At 42.2% G+C, this 12,294-nt stretch overlaps 1 protein-coding gene across 1 annotated transcript in view; it reads left to right on the forward strand.

Annotated features, from left to right (window-relative positions):
• Positions 1 to 2,151: 2,151 nt before the first annotated feature.
• LOC111233158 (hippocalcin-like protein 1) overlaps positions 2,152 to 12,294 on the forward strand; it is a 37,001-nt gene continuing 26,858 nt past the window's right edge. The window contains exon 1 of the mRNA XM_022760915.1: positions 2,152 to 2,583. The gene's annotated coding sequence lies outside the window, so the exon portion shown is untranslated. The remainder of the gene's footprint in view (positions 2,584 to 12,294) is intronic.

Below are 12,294 nucleotides of genomic sequence, written 5' to 3' on the forward strand. Positions count from 1 at the left end.
TGGCTCAGATGGCAAACCTCTGAGTGTGTGTATGTGTGTCAGGGCTGGTACTCCCTGCAACACTGATAACACTGAGTGCGTCAGATCCAAATTTTCTGATGCGTGTGTGTGTGTGTGTGTGTGTGTGTGTGTGTGTGTGTGTGTGTGTGTGTGCCTCCATATGAGAAACAGTGGGGTTGCACTATAAAAAGAGCAGAGAATCTGTTTCAATCAACCTGTTTTATGTGCATTTTCATTTTGTGAATAAAAAACAGGAGTGTTTTCATTCAAAGGTGGTTCCCTATTCATTCCTATGAAACATCAAATGGATCAAATTATGAAAATACATTTCATTTCAGGGGGTTTATGATGCTCAGAGGCCTAGTCCACACGTACAAAGATATTTATTGAAAAGGGGGTTTTTCTTGGTTAAAAAAATTGCATCCACACAAACGCAAAAACATGCCAAACCAAAAGGCAGCGATATAATCCTCACCTTAAAGTCAAGTTGGCCAATCAGAACCCTGAAAAGTTATAACCTCACACCCCAAAAACAGAGGCCCAGTCCTAACATCCCCCCTAAGACCCGAACCCTGAACCCTCACAGACTTAACTGACGGCACCTGGTAAGTGCTTGAGTGTGAGAGGCTGCAAGGGCTCAAAATGCTATGAAGAAAAAATGGGACAGCACGAAACATGCATGAAACATGCTGCCTGCAGCCTTCTACATGTTGTATTTCCTCCCTGAGCTCCCTGTTTGTAAACAAACTATTAATGTTGGTTCAGATCTGATGAAAGCAGATGTGGAATTCATCATCATGCCATCACAGGCTCACTAGGAACCACACACAGTTCTATGGAAACGTTTGGGTTTGTTCCTTTCATGCTTGTTTGTTAACCGTTCTTCTATCTTTTTCTTTTTTCTGTTTTATGGTGATTGTTTACCTTTTTTTTTTTTTACACTTCCCGGTGTCCCCTGGTAACCATGGTAACCCTGAATGTGAAATCACAACACTATGAGCTATGGGTGATTCCCTTAAGCAAAGTCTATAGAAATGACCTACAGAAAGTGTGCATAAAGGGCCTTAAATGTCTGCTACAGATCCCTCCTGCACTTGATGATTTTACAGTGTCTGTCTGTGAGTCCATGAGGGTGGACATTAGGACTGGGCTGGAGTTTCTGAACATCTTCGCCCTGGAGGGAGCTTTGCAAAAAGTTAGTTGTCAGTGACCTAAAACGCAAGGCCACATGCAAACATAGAAAAAGCTACGTTTTAAAATAACAGTACCTGCGTATGTGTGGACTAGACCTAATACAAATGCTCAATTTCTAGTAATTGTGTGGGGAAAAGGGATTCTGGGCCAGTTTGTGTCACATGATGCTGCTGGATGTTGCAGTACCAACTCTGACCACTACACCAAAATCACCTTTCAATCACCGCTTTCAACATTGCTCTCCATCATTTGAGGATTGACAGGTCCTCTTTTAATCATGCCGTTTCATTTCAGCCTCTTCTTCTTCAGCGGCTTGATAGCAGCTGCCTGGAGTACCATTAAACTATTTATCTGGATGCACTCAGCTCCTAATGTTCACATAACAGAAGTGGATGGAAACGCACATTTAACCTAGAAATTGATTTGGATTGAAACTTGGTTAATGACTGTTTTTGTTCATTTCTGGTACATTGCTATAACCAAAGGGATCAGCTGCTGTAGCGATTAAAAATGTATGACTGTACCATAAGCACAGCAGGCTGTTTTCTCTATATGGGAACATTACAGTGATTTATTGTGTATTTACATTTTATAGTGTAGCCAAGGTGCTTGTTTGTGACCCCATGTGCACTCCTCATCTCCAATCACTGACAACAGAAATGCGGAGCAGTGAACTATATTATTATACACACAGCATGGTACGCCATTATTCTATGTTGTGACACGCACACACACACACACACACACACACACATCTATCTATCTCACTGGGAGAGAGAGAGAGAGAGAGGGAGAGAGAGAGAGGAGAGTAGGAGGAGGGCTGTGCGCAATGTCGGTGCCAATAGGCGCAGCGCTATCTAATTAAACCCCTACCACGTAATCCCGGCGACACCATCCCCCCATTTAAATCCACTCCACCGGCGCACACCACTTTAAAACACTGTCCTCCGCTGCCATCCCGTCCCGGCCCCTGGAGGAGAGGAAACGCCAGCAGCAGCAGCAGCAGCAGCAGCAGCAGCCAGAACCAGCTCCGCACCGCAGCACCATCACTGCTGCCTCTCGCCTGCATAGTAACATGGTTTGCAGGGCTCGGCTGCTGTAGCCAAGGGCCACTTAGTCAGTCAGTCACTCAGCCGGCCACTCGGTTTGTGTGTGTGTGTGTTTGTGTGTGCGTGGTGTGTGTGTGTGTGGATGCGTGTGTGAGCGTGCAGTAAGAAACAGAGGTCTCGGACGGTCCAAGCATCACTATTCGTCCAGGAGGGAAGCGTCCAGAGCGAGCCCCGCGTTCCTGCATCTCTTCCCGGCTGTCCTACACACCAGCCCCGCTGAACCGGAGCAGGGATAACCCCCCCATCCCCAGCTGCACCGACACTGCCTCGGCTTTATCGGGTAAGGAAAGGGGGTCGACATGCACACACGTATATTTAGCCTATCCAAACTATTATCCTAATGTGTCCTGTGATGCTACCATTAATGATGTTTCAGCTTCTGGAAAAGCGACACAGGCGGGTTTTGTTTACCCACAGAAACGCTGCGAATTCCGGCTGTGTGGTGACAATAAACCGCCGAGTAGCCTATAGCACAACCAAGAGTGTGTGAGCTGAAAACATTCCCGTGTACCCCCCTGCAGTTTGTTTCATCGCATTAAGACACGCGCTTTATTCCTGTGCTCAGATCTCAGGGTGCGCGTCACGGTGCTTTATCTTATGAGTGCTTCAATCGAGCAACTCGCTGAAATTAAAAGGCAGAAAAACCTTATTTTGCGCAGCCAATGAGGTGATAGCAGCACAGGCCTGCCATTTTTTATGAATGATCTCAACGCGGGACAAGAGGCGAGGATGGATGCGCATGGTAGTGGACCGTGCAGGTGTCCTCCTCAGCCTCACAGCCACGAGGTGCATTCAAAAACAGTAGGAAAAAAAGAAAGCCGTTATTAGCTGCCTAATTTCTTCTCCTGCTGATAATTGCCAAGGCTCTAATATTCCTGATGAGACCGCTGAGTATGTGTGTAATGAATTGCATTGGCTGAGCCGCAGCACTTAACGCTATTTTGTCACATAGTAATATTATAAACTGATAGGTTATTGAATTCTGTAAAACGTCTTTCAGTAATAAGTTTATGCAATTTACCTACAGACCAGTTGGATGACCATAATATGAGTTAAATGATTCAAGGCCATTATAGGAGACTTTGCAAATTAGATTATAACACTTGTAATAGGTTGAGCTTTTCTAACCAACCAGAGTGCTAATAATGCAGCTTGTGGTCTGCTCAGTTATCCCACACCCCCTTATCTCTGCATCTCACATAACATGCAAAACATGTGCTTTATCATTTTATCCATACAGATGACTTCTGATTGACAGCAGTGAGGGGGCTACATAAATAAAATAAGAGGCAGGGGCCCAGGGGCCCTCGGGATGTACAACATGCCACCTTTAATTATCATCTGTCACTAAGGTGTTAAAGACCTCTGCTCTCCTTTCCTTTGAGATAATAAGAAACAAGCCTGCTTATATCTGACTCAGACCCTTTCATACCATGCACTACTTGATGCATTTGCCTCTCCATTTTCTTCCCTAAATGCCACCCAGCTGTTGCACGCCTTCAGTATAATCCTCTCAGATTTAACTGGTTTCTGTCAGGCCTGGCATTAGGCACCAAGAAGTGAAATCTGTGCAGAAAGTCGCCTTGCCTCCTCCCCACCCAGGAATATTCAAAGGAGTCACATGAGCGGCTGTTGTAGGGCCGGAGGGCGCTGTGGTCATTCTCTGGTGGCTAATAATGAAAAGAATGATGAGAGAGCTGATAATGTGGCTGTTGTTGGGTCCTAACCTTAGGTTAATGGGAATGTAGCGCACGGCGGTGGCGTGACCCGAACAAATTGATCTGCATTTGGGGGATCGTGTCCTACGGAAACCTGCTTGGCTCAGTTTGCTCGGGCTGCAGACTCCTGCTGCTGATGTTTTGGTGGGTCGAGGCAGTGTTTAGCCTGCATGTGCTAATGCTAGTCTAGTTGTTACATAAGAAGATAAATGTGTGCTGGAGCACTACTCCCTCAGTCACTCGGGCTCATAAACAGACTTGCCTGCACACACACACACACACACACACACTCATAACTTGTATACACATGAGCAGAGGTTTTAACCCTGAAGCGTTAAGTACCCTTCGAATGATAGATATCGTAGTCGAGGTGTGTGTCAGTGTGGCAGGTGCAGCGAGAGAGGGAAGTGGTTTCATTATCATCGCTTACTCTCTTCAATGGCTGTTTCCTGCCTCTCTCCTCTGTGTGCAGTGTAATTCTGTCTTTGGTCCACACCGCAGGCTTTCACAGGAACAATGCAGTGTTGCTTATATATAGGTGACCTTGCTCTCGTATGAAAAAATTCTTCGACAAGATGCCGCACGGATGCATGGAATACATAAGTAACACAACCCGAAAGTCACTTTGAATTAAGCTTTTTTTTTTTTTCTTTTTTTTTTATGATGTCATGTGAGTGCGAGGTCTGCAGTGGATCATGGGATACAGACACACAGGCTCAGCATATTGGAGCTCTGCACTTTGTTCCAGAGAAACAAGTAAAATCTTTCACTATTTCTGATGCTGAGAGGCCTCCAGGCTTTGGGATGGGTTACCCCCCCCCCCCCCCCCTCCAAGAGAAGCCATGTTTTTATATCTTCTGGCAGCATGATAGATGTGGAAGGCCAGTGGTATTTTCTCAAAGGACAACAGTAAGGGCTTTATGGAGAAAAGACCATAATCACTGAGAGGAAAGTAAAGAGATGGAGTCAGTGTAAAACGGCTCTGTGGTCTGGTGGTATAACGCAGTAATGGGGAGGAAATGGTTTTGTTTATTTTTTATTAGAGTAATGTTGCATTTTGTCTTCCGCACTTTGTTGTTAATAGCAGCCACTTCTCCATGAACCATTATCATCATGATTGTGATGGTAATGACTGCTATTACTGATGTTCTCAATACAAGACTTCCCCAACCAGGAAGTAGACTGCAGCGTTGTATGTTCAGATGTTTACAAATGTCCAGTTTTCTGTTCGTAGAAAATATAGTGACACTGTTACTGCTGTTGTTATAGTGTTTGATGTTGACAGCTGAGACTGTGGGTCTTGAGTCAAATGTTTAAAAAAAAACTCATATTTGGGCGCATAAATGTGACATCACCTTGTTCCAAATTAGTCCCGCCCACTTCAAACCAGCAAGAAAAACAGAAACAACAAAAATCTCAATATTTTTTCATATGAAGTCACTAAAACTGCTCAAACTTTGACCGACAATTTTGTGTTCATGTAGGATTTCATTAGTCATGGTAGAAATCTGATGGAGAAAAGAAGCTTTGAGGACCTTCAACCAGGACAAGATAACATTAACCAAATAGTTTTAGAGTCTAAACTTAAATGATATAGGTGGCAGATGAAAAAAAATTTTGTAAGAGTTTTATTGGTTGTTTTTTGCACAAGCAGATACGGGGCCTGTCTTCTCAATTTACTCACCTCACTGTTGCCTGCACATGTATTTGTATTATATCTGGACAGCCTGCCTCAGTAAATCAACAGCCACCTGCGTATATATGTTAGTTTTATTTATTCTGAGCACCATAAGGAATTACACCGATGTTTGAGGCTGACATTTCTGACTAATGGTGTTTTCAAAAACCTGGAAACACCTTAAAGGGCAACTGATTTGCACTCATAACGTTCGGGGGACTCACGAGAGACAAGAAACATTTTAAGAAAGAACAGTCTTCTCGATGAAGATATTCGCAGGTGTTGGAAAGTTCGGTCTCTCCAGACCTTCGTCAGAAGTGTTTAAATCTTCCTGACGAAGGTCTAGAGGTCTCAACAAAGAACGGTCAAAATGTATCCTGCAGAGGCAGAGACACCCGGACTTGTCCCCAGTACGGACCAAGCTCCAAAAACACTGGATCATACAATTTCCATAATGCAACTCATTCATTAGACTTTCCCTGACTCATGTTTTTCTAACCACACACTTCCAGTTTGTAACAAAGGCTTACTGTAAAAAAAAAAAAAAAAACATTTAAGTCTTAAGCATGAGCCAAAAATAACCCCAATGACATCACTATGACATCATCAGGGTTATTTATCAGACTTGAAAATCTCCCTCCAGGATCACAGAAGACATTATACAACTGTTTGCACTTACTCCTCGGGATGAGTAAAATGAACTTCATGTGTTAAATAAGCGGAGCTCTCCTTTTCTCTGATGGGCAGAGTAACGTTTCCTGGTAAGCCTCCTCTCTGTGTGGCTGTGTTTTCATATGTGAGTGTGACGTGGCCTGCATGGATTGACACAAGGTCTGTGTTTCCCATGCATGCTGTCAGCCCTATAATCTGCCCTGATCCTACCGGGGAGGGGCGTCTCCTGCCCGTCGGACATACAGTCTGATAATGCCCGTGATAAGGCTGAGAGCTGCTGCTCTGCTGGAGGTGGACTGGCTGGAAGCAAAAACACAGCACTGCCCTGAAAACCAAAGATTTTTTGCCCATCAGTCTGAGGCGACGCTCGATGTGGCCCAGGGCTCAATCATGAGAGAATCCTTAGTGAATGAACCTGGGAATAGTGGTTGTTAGTAGCTGAACTGGAGTTGCTTTTAACCCATTAAGACCTGAGGTGCCCTCTAAAACAACCTCCTTTGACTTGACGCTCACCAAAATCTTTATTACTCAGCATCTGAAGCAGACAGAAACATGAAATAAAAACTGCCTGAGACCTTAGACATTTAACTTTTATTATAAATCATGACCTTTGCCCTTTGAAACTGGATATAGCTGGAAAAACAAGCACATTTGACAACATTCTCAGTTCAGTATAAACTCTAAGGTTTAGTGATTCTTTTTTTTATGTTGATGAACATTAGGTTAAAGGCAACAATTTATAATAAAAGCCAAATGTTTAATGTCTCAAATGGTTTTTTATTTCATGTATCTATCTGCTTCAGAGGCTGAGTTATTATGTCAGTGGGAGCGGTGTATCAAGTAAATCTTTACGTCTAGCTAGCGATCCTCCTCCTCCTCCTCTTCCTCCTCTGACATGTCTCACCCTGAGCTTTGACTAGCTGGTTAGTAGCTTAGCAGGTTGAAATCAGTGTCTTTCTTTGTTTTCATCCAGGTAACTGCTGTACTCTGCTTCAATATCACATCAGCCATTGTTCGAACTGCACTATTAAAAACTTTTTTTTGCATCTAAAACTGCAGAAAAAACTAATTAAATACATATCCCATGATGCATTTTGCCTTTCTGGCCCGAATTTCAGTGAATCAAGATGCATTTCATCGGTCACATGTCTTACAAACAACAAAATCATACACTAGGCGTGTACATCTCATCCAGTCTTAAAGGGAGTATGTCGCATCCGGTCTTAATGGTTCAAATGAGTCTGAACAAATCAAATGTGAACGTAAAGCAACATGACTGTTTATTGTAGGGAGATCTATCTGCTCTGTCTCCAGTGAATCCAATCAAAAGACACTGGTCTGGAATAATATGACAGAACTGCCATGTGATTCCTCCTCTTGTCTTCTAATAAAAGCATAAAAACAAAATTAGGTCGGAACAGGAAAGCACCACAAAAGAGCAGTGGATTAAAAAAAGGATAAAAGAAATCACATGAAAGCAAGAAGCAGAATAACTTCCGAGTGGGGATTTTTAATAAATGACAGTAAATCTGCTAGTTCACCTCCTGTCCTCTCCTCTCCTTTCCTCTCCTCTAGCCATTAGGAGGCTGAAAGGGCAGCCAATTACTCCCAGAGCTCGGCATGTGGTTTGGCTAATGAAGTCAGGGGGGAGAAAAGAGTGTGTGCATATGTGTGTGTATGTGGCCAACAGATCTCAACTGATAAGGCGTGGTGGAAGGACACACATTCGCCACACACTTCAACCAATACCTGTTGAGATCATATCTCAAAAGCAGCCTCTTCCTCTCCTGCCATCTATCACTTCTCTCCCAGAGCACAGGTCTATTTCTCTCTCTCTTTCTCTCTCTTTTCTCTCTCCCTCACTTCTTGACATGATTTTTTTCCTCTGCATCTCTCCCACTCAATCATCAGATCTCTTCCTGTCCCTGCTCAAGATGCCTTTCATCTTCTTTCAGTACATTTTTTTTTTTTTTTTTTTTTTTTTTTTAGTTGCTTTTGTGTCTCTCGGCCCATTTTAAAAAGGCTCTCTGAGAAATAAACAAGTGGTTTAATTAGTCCCTTTACTCTTAGGAAGCTGTACAGTAGGCATAACAAAATTATTTTCTGTTCCCCCGACTCTCCACGCTCCCTCTCTCTCTCTCGCTTTAGGTTACCTTGCTCACCCTCGAGCAGAATGTGAGGAATTTTATGGAAGAATAACCACCAGCTGTGTCTCCACCTTAGCCGCATGAATATAAACAGAGTGGGGGATATTGTGCCTGTATTTTTATTTATTTTTTATTTTTTTACATGAGAGTTGAGCTGTATTTCCAGTGAGTGGAGTGAGGTAAAATGTTCCGGGTGAAAAATTATAACTTATTTCATACCGTGACAGCATCAATTAAGCTCAGCGTCCCCCGTCCCCACCCTCGCCACCCCCCCCTCCGGCAGCCTCTCGCAGGGGCTCTCTGGGCAATAACAGAGGGCCAATCAGAAATAGAAAAATCGATCTGGCGCCGGCTGGCTTGGATGCATTTACAAGCAGCCGTAATGACTGCAGACTCATTTCTCCGGCTGCTGGTGCAATCACGTAGCAACCTTTTACTGTGGAGCTGTGAGCAGAAGAGCAGTATTATTCTGTGGAGGCTGTTCAATTAACAGGGCACAGCATGATATTCTTACGATGTGAACTGCTGTAATAATTAGATTATTGTTTTCTTTCCTCTCATTTGACACTTGTTTGTTTGTGGAGATACCTTTTCACTTTTATTATAAACAGTCAATGTGAGTTTCACTGTGGTTATACTCATTCATACTGACTGATTAGATTAGGCAGTCACACTAATGAGCAGTCTTGTTTATGAATTATTGTTAAAGCTGCTGTTTCCCATAGCTGTTGATTTGAATTAGTCATCAAGGCTGTCATATCTGACTGATCGACAGGGCTGAACAGCAGCACTCATTTTGGTACCTCATTAACAAAATACTCCATTAAAGGTCCTGCATTAAAATGCTACTTAAAGGTCCACTGTGGAGTTTTTCTTGTAAACAAACAAAGTTATGTTTACATTCAGTGTTTCCAATCAAAAAGCATTGTGTGAATCCTTTAACAAAAACATGTTTAATGAATTTCCCTCGTCATAAAACATTGTAAAGTCTTTCAGTTTAATATATAACAGAGAGAAGCGGAGATATGGAATACTGGAGTGATTAGCATAACAGTGGTCGATAACTAACTAATTGATTAATTGTTTAAGCTCTGGCTGCTCTTATCTTATGCTCTTATGTTTCAGATTTCATTTAATGCTGTTTTAATGGCCTTGCAAAAGAGAGTGAAATGCTCTCATTGGACCAACTCGTAGCCTATAATTAAAGGCCGAGTAAATGATTGAACGAATGTGCTCCCTCGTGCGCATTTATGGCATGCAAATAAAAAAAGGAAAAACAAACCCTACTACTGGCCAAAAAATTTAAAAAAATGACTTTAAAGCTCCTCTCCAGACATGTTTTGAACTATGTAAAACTCCTCTGCTATGATTAATATTTTGTTTAACATGGTTTTCCCACGTAAAAAGTGAAAAGGAAAATCCACAATTGGAACTGGAAGCACATCTACGCTCACTTCCTAACTGAGAAATTCTGTACCAGGCCTTGTGCCCCGCCCACCTCCGCTGCTTGCTCCAGGTTGACAGGTGAAACAGCAGAGAGTATCAAGATGGTTAGAGGAGGAAACATCAGAGAGACTCAGACTCAGGAGTCTGTTGTGGCCAAAATCGGTGACTAGCGGACGTATCAGAAAGGTTAGTTAGCATCTTTTATTTGTTTATGTTGTTTGTTAGCTTGTAACTGGCAGTGGCTGACACAGTGTTAGTGGTTGAGCTGATGCAAACTCTCGCTCTCTGTACTGACAAGGCCTCAGGTTTATTTTGCCCCCCAACCCCTGTCATTGCAAGTTGACGGGATTGGTTTGTGGCGTCGACTGCTTATTCCGGCTCATGATGTGTCTTGTGTTACATAAAACATCTTTAAAGTCTTGAAATTGCAACCAACCAGCAACACAAACAAACAAAAATCCAAGAATCTGTAAATTCAGAGAAGCATTAATGTCTCTGAAATTTACAGGAAGTGCCCGCTCTTTGAACATCCCCACGAAACAGCTAATGCTGTGAGAGTGGTGCGTTGCGACTACATGTGCTCTCAACTGCAGCTGATCTGTTTAACTCATGGGAACATATTTCCACTGTATGTCACAATTACCTAGGACTCATGCTGCTTCTCGTCTGGGGTGCAGTTTATACTCTGGCAGCGCGGTTTTATATAATTGGACAGTTCAACATAGCTAATATGATAGCTTCCTCTGTTTTAGACTCTCCGGGTCTCGGTTCCCTCGAAAGGTCAGCGCTGTCAAGGCAATTTACAAGCTGGTCCATGTTGTGAATCTGAGTCGAGTCAGAATTCACCGAAGTTGAACTTAACAGCAACAAAATACATTGACTTTGGTATTGTTTTGTATTATTTCAGGGGGCATTATTCTATATACACCTTTAAAAGTCTGTTATCAATGGTCTTGATATGCTATGGAACAATGACTAAATGAATAAGAATACTCGAGAAGTAAGCGACTCAACTGAAAGAGAGAATCTTCATTATTTGTTCATTGTTGATGCTTTGCTGTGATCTTCACTGAACTGTATGAACCTGATTTGCTGAGTGTCAGAGGAAAATATATTCAGACTCTTTTTTTTTTATTATTTATATCAACCACACAGTTGAGAATAAAACTGTTTTTCATGATTAAACATGGCTCAGTTTTATAATCCTTCCAGATGTGGTAGAACCTGGACTTAACACTTTGTTATCATTTAATGTTCAACAGGACAGCATGACTCCTGCATTCATGTCAAGAGCCCCGACTCCTTTTCCCCCCACGTCCCTCACAGCCTGGGATGAGCAGGTTGCTTGTCAGCTTTAAACAGCCTCTGTCCTGTGCATATGGTAGCTCCTTAGCAGAATACTGTTAGCAGATCACAATAGAGTAGATGTGAGCTTAAATGGAAGCAGTGACAGTGACTGCCAGGCGGCGTACCAGGCTGTCACTGATCACAGTGCTGTGCTGCTGTGACTGTCCTCGGTGGAGACGAGAGTTGTTTCTGTGTTGTTGCTGACACATTAAACAGAGACGGGGATGAAAATCAGAGAGGAAGAGAGAGACTGGCGGAGAGAAGGAAAGAAAGAAAGTCGCAAAGAAATCAAGAACAAATGTTAAGCTTTTAATTTCTCATACAGAACTGTGATGTGATCTATCAATGTCCTGTTTAATGTGTTGTTCGACTCGTGGGAATTTGCAAAAAAAAAAAAAAAAAGCTGTAATTTCTGATGTAACTGTATCACAGCTCTTAATCAAATTTACAAAAACTCTACAAGAACTCTAAACACAGTTATCCTGCTGTTTAATTTCATCAAAAGTAAAATTTTTGGCTTTTCGCCTCAAGCTTGAATTGAATTAGGAAAAAATACTGTTGTATAGTGTATATTTAAGCGTTATGATGATACACACTGAGGTGTTCATCTCATTTCTGTCTCCAATTACATTAACCCATCGGCTCCTGAACGTTTCATCAATACAGCATGTTTATTCACATTCAACTAAATGTCTTAATGAAGAAAAATTCCTTCAGATCAATATCAATGAAAAAAATTTGATTTCAGATGAGTTGTAGTTTAGACGCTGTCATTTAAAATAGAAATAATTTGAACAAATAAGAACTAATGGAATTAATTAAAACACAATCTAAGAGCCCCAATTAATGTTAATGTTAATTATTAATGTAATCTAATTATGTTCTTTTCGATCGTGGTGCTTCTGCTGCCTCACTGAATTACAAGCTAACTTCACTGTAAAGCTCTTACGATAAAGTGACACAGGATTTCACAACGTCAGCAA

The sequence above is a fragment of the Seriola dumerili genome, unplaced genomic scaffold (genome assembly GCF_002260705.1).
Source record: "Seriola dumerili isolate Sdu_G_001 unplaced genomic scaffold, Sdu_1.0 BDQW01000378.1, whole genome shotgun sequence".
Classification (NCBI taxonomy): domain Eukaryota; kingdom Metazoa; phylum Chordata; class Actinopteri; order Carangiformes; family Carangidae; genus Seriola; species Seriola dumerili.